The sequence below is a fragment of the Neovison vison genome, chromosome 13, assembly GCF_020171115.1.
Source record: "Neovison vison isolate M4711 chromosome 13, ASM_NN_V1, whole genome shotgun sequence".
Lineage (NCBI taxonomy): Eukaryota > Metazoa > Chordata > Mammalia > Carnivora > Mustelidae > Neogale > Neogale vison.
The window spans coordinates 74,618,036-74,623,339 of NC_058103.1; the positions used below are offsets into that span (position 1 = coordinate 74,618,036).

Consider the following 5,304-nt stretch of genomic DNA (forward strand, 5'->3'; position numbering starts at 1 on the left):
ACCACTCCCAGCCCTACCAGAAGATGTCTGTCTAGAACCAGGAAGAAAACCTTTTCCCTTGATTGTTCTTTTTAAAGATGGTTGCTCAGCATTGACACAGAAAAACATCTGACATAAAACTGGAGCCTTCACAGCTGCAAATGACCCAGAAGTTATCAAAATATAGTGACCACAAAGACAGGACCTTGTGTCCCCAGATAGGCCTCCTGTGTGCGGGTGCAGCTGAGGGCCCTGGACATGCTTGTGTCAGCAGGGCTGGGCTCCACGGTCTCCCTCAAGGGGACAGAAGTAGGAACCTGCTCTGAAAGCTCTGCTCAGGACACCACGCCCTGATGGAGACAAGGACAGCCCCTCATGAGTCCCAGATGTCCTGGTGATTCTTGGGCATTGCCTGAATCTCAGCTTCTTCATGAAGGGTGGGGGAGGGCAGCCCAACCACCATGGGTCCCACAGGTCCTCCAGGGGATAACTCAGCAGCCACGGGCCCCACAGGTCCTGGATTTCCTGGTGATTCTTGGGCACAGCATGAAACTCAGATTATTCATGAAAGGTGGGGAGGGCAGCCCAGCTGCTGCGGGTCCCACAGGTCCTCCAAGGATAGCACCTTGGTGGGCTTGTGGTCCAGCAGGTACCTGTTCAAGTGGCTCTCGTCATGCCACCCAACCTCAATCCCATTGGCCGTGTCGACCCCCATCACCTGGTGACAGGCCAAGGTCAGTGAACCTCCACCACCAATGCCCAAAAAAGGCCCCCATGTAGTAAACATTGCCCTGGTCTCTGGGGATGTGGGCCTGGGGCTGTGGCTGGCACTGGTAGCTGAAGTGTTCATGGGATACATGGTAGAATCTGGGGTGCAGCATGCCAAAGGAGGGGACAGGATATCCACGCCCACATGGTCACAGAACTTCATGTCTACATCCACACACACCAGGTCATCCACCTCACAGAGGAAGTGCTGCTCACAGCACCTGACCATGTGCTTCATGGACACATTCTGCCAGTGCGGGGTGCCAGGGACCTTGAGGACCATCACCTCCAGCCCTCCCAGGGGGGCACACAGGTCCAGCAGCCTGCTGGTCGGTGAGGACCTAGTAGGTGACCCTGTGTGCCAGCACGATGGGCTTCTTCTCTGTCCTCTGCAGGTATAGCTCCAGGAAGACCATCTATCCACAAAGAGAGAGACAAGGCAGGAGGAGGGTCACTGTCAGAGGCTGGCAGCAGAACCCCAGAGCTGGCCATGGGTGTGTGCATCTTCTTCAAGGGGGCAGGCCCTGGGCTGCTTTAAGCAACAGCCTCTCTTCCAGCCTGGCCTGAGCAAGTCTGCTTGTGGGGCTTCCCTACCTTCTCCTCCCAGAGATGGGGGCCATCAGCACCCTATAATATAAAGGAGAGCCTGGGGCTTCAAAGGAGGAAAACCAGCCCCACAGTCATGATGTTGGAGCCACGAACACTCCCCTTGTGCTGAGCTCCCAGGCAAACCCTGGGGATACAGTGGGAGAGGTAAGGCTGGAGAGGACAGGCAGCTGGGGAGAGATCAAAGAGAGGCTCAAGGTTCTGTTCAGGAAAGATCACTCTGCTGGTTACCCGGGAAGAATGGGTTCTGTACAGCAGAGGACAGGGAGACCCTAACCCTAAGCCCTAACCCTAACCGCACCCTAACCCTATTCAAACATCATGCTCAATTTTGAGGACTGACAGCTCTACTCTGAAATCACAAACAAGTCCATCATTCTGGCTTTCTCTCCTTGCTCAGTATTGTACTGAAAGTTCTACCCAGAACAATAAGGCAAGAAATAAGAAATGCACATGCGAAAGGAAACAGAACTAGGTCTATTCAGAAACCAGAGATGGCATCATCTCATATAGAAAGCTTCCTAAAGAATCAACAAAAAATGATCACAGCCAGTTTCCTAATTCCACATAGTTACAGGACAAAATATCAATACACAACAATCTCTCTTATTTGCATAAACTAGCAATAGATCATGCAAAAAGGAATTTAAGAAAATAATTCCATTTGAAGGAAAATCAACATTGACAAAATACTTCGGAATAGAAGTAATCAAGGTGTACGTCTTGTACACCAAAAATAACAAAACATTGCTAAAAGAAAGTAAGGGAAACATAAATAAATCTGAAGACACCCCATGGTGATGAAAAGTACATACTATTGGTAAAGATGGCAACAGTACCCAAAGCAATGTGGAAGTTCAACATGCTCCCAAGAAATTTCACAAAGGCCTTTGGGAAGAAATGCACAAGCTAATTCTAACAGTCATATGGAATTTTAAGGAACCACAAGATAGCCACAACCATCTTGAAAAAGAAAATCAAAGGTGAAAGGTCATACTTCCAAAGTTCAAGTCTTAATACAAAGCAACAGTAAATAAAACATTGTGATACTGTCATAAAGGTATGCATACAACCTGAAACAAATGATATATTATATGTCAATTAATTAAATTTAAATTTACAAAAAAAATTTAAATAAAAATTTTTTTTTAAAGTATGCATACAGATCAGTGGGATTTAACTGAGAGTGCAGAAATAAACCACTTCATCTATGGTCCACTGAGTTTTGACAAGAGTGGAAAACATTACCCTGGGGTAACAGAATGGTCTTTTCAACAAAGGGTGCTAGGCAATCAGCTATCCATGTACAAAGGTATGGAACTGGACCCTTACTTCACACCACATATAAACATTAACTCAAAATAAGTTAAAGGCTTCAATGTAAGAGATAAAATTATAAACTCTAGAAGAAACAAATGAGGATAAATATTCATAACCTTGGAAGTAGCAATGCTTTTATCTGAGACCAAAACACAAGAAGGGAAAGAAAAAAATAGATACAAGAATATCCTCAAAATTAAAAATCTGTCCTGGGCACCTGGGTGACTCAGTTGGTTAGCCATCTGACTCTTAATTTTGGCTCAGATCATGATCTCAGGGTCATGAGATTTAACCCCACGTCAGGCTCCACACTGTGTGTGGGGCCTGCTTAAGATTCTCTTAACTTCTCCCTCTGCCCCTGTCCACTTGCATACTCTCTCTCTGACTCTTATCTCACTCTGATGACTTTTCCCGCTTTCATCTCTGACCCAAGGACAGGGAACAAAGGCAACACAGATCTACACTTCGAAATGTCAACAGAAATCTGCAAACCCAAGTTCTCACAGGAGCTAAAGGTTCACGACCAGGGGGACAGAAAGGGGAGGCTGACAGCAAGGAACCAAGGGAACACGTCATGTGCATGTGAGCAGGTCCACTTCTCTACCTGTTGGAAGTGAGCCAAGCCTGACAGGAGGGAGTCCCACCTGCACCTGATCTGTCTGTTTGCTGCCCTTGAGCAGAGCAGAGGATGGGCTGAGCTGAGTGCACTGTCGGGGAGAGATGGCCAGCTGGCCACAGATGCTACCTGCCGAGTACCTATAGGACAAGCTCCTGGTCCTCAGCTAAGATGAAACAATCATTATGTGTAGTGACCTATTTCCAGGGGCAGGTCATGTCCTCAGTGCCTTGGTGACTATATCTTCTCCCACTGTATTTTTAAAAAAACCCTTAGGCAGGTAAGATTGACATACAAAAAGCTGTTCCTAGTTAATGGGTGTAACTTGACCTTGACCCTAACTCTACTATCTAGTTAGGATGTACTTGATTTAGCATATTGCTTTTTAGGGGCTAAGGACCAACCTTCTGTCTTATTCTCCCTTGAATCTGATAAATCCATCCTATTCGGCCACATGATATCTGGCGAGTGGTGACACAGGGGCAACAGGGAGTCAACAGTGCCTCCAAACCCCACTGCAAAGCCCATTCTTTCTTCATCCTGTCAAACCTTGTTCATTCAATGTTTACAGGTCATTGTATAGACGATGAAAAGTGTGACTTTGCTGAATTTTATAAAAGCCATACTAATTCTTTCAACCTGTTAAGAATAGAAGATGTTTTCTAAAATCTCAGACTTGGAGAGCACATGAAGACCCAGGGACCTGGGAAAGGGCTATTATGGAATCTATTCAGGTCTACTTAGGAAAGAATGATGGCTTCTATTCCACTTCTTTTTAGCAAGAATTTGTGTCAACTAACAGCACTGAATCCACACAAAATAGTGCAGCTCAGAGGAAAACAAAAGGAGAATCAAGAAACAGAGAAAGAGCCACATGCAGGAAGGCTCTGCTCAGGCCAATTTACATTTCTGTAGATCCTCTAAGGCTTGAATGCCCCCAGTGCCCCTGGGGGGGGGTCCTGTGTCAGGCAGAATGCCACCCTGATGCTGCACTATTGTAACCTGTGACAAGCCTCCTGGTCCCTTCCTCCAGGAGACACCCCCTACGCCCTGAGGACTCCAGCCAGCTTCTCGGAACTCCCATTCCCCTTTCTGACCCCATCGTTCACTTTTCCCATCACCACCATTGTGTAGAGTACATTGAACTACACACTATTCTGCCACTGAAATGTTTTTTGTCATGTTTGCTGTTTCCCCTGCATCATCTACCCTAGTGTAGAACCACAAGTTGCATTGCATGACTTAACTGTGGACTCCAAGTGCCCTCACAGTGTCATGGGGCTAGTGTCCTGGGCAAGGTCCTCACTAAGCCGGCTCAGCGCTTGCAGTGAAGGCCTGACCCAGGCACTATTAATTGTGTACAAGGAAGACAGCACAGCCAAAACCTTGGTTTGGGTTCAGAATTGCTCCTGGTCCCTCAGCCACATCAGATGGTCTGGGGGCACACCCTGAAGACACTTCCTAGTCCAGTGTTGCCCTGGGGAATCTCCAAGAAACAGCCTTTAGGTCCAATGGGGGGAACTGCATAGGAGTGGGGACGATGGGAGTCAGAACTCCTGAGATAGAATCCATCTTGGAGACTGCCCAGAACTTCCTAGGAGTTTATTCCATAATCTTGAAGGAATCAATTCATCTAGAAACATTTCCTCCTTTTAGAAAGCATGAGCCTCAAGCTCCAAGGAAGTGACTCTCCTAGGTCATGTTGACAAACAGCGAAAGAGCCAGACTGAGATGGGAGATGGCCTCCAGCATGATTCCCCAGAGTGGCTTTAGCTAGAGCTGCAACCACCCATTGATCTTTCCTGGACTCCCAGACTCTTATGGGACTCTTCATGGGGGCATATTCTGGGAACAAAGGTCATGTCAGTGCCACAGAAACCTCTAACACTGGTCACAGTGAGACTCTGGGATGTCAATGGAGTCCCAAGCCATAGGCCATCACAGAGTTTGTCTGCAAAGATATGGTTGGTGGGAAACCCACATGCTGACAGAGGGTAGAGGAAGATGGAAAAATC

The 5,304-nt window shown here is 47.1% G+C and overlaps 1 pseudogene; it reads right to left on the bottom strand.

Annotated features, from left to right (window-relative positions):
- Positions 1 to 541: 541 nt before the first annotated feature.
- On the bottom strand, positions 542 to 1,163 carry LOC122894566 (annotated as a pseudogene).
- Positions 1,164 to 5,304: the final 4,141 nt, after the last annotated feature.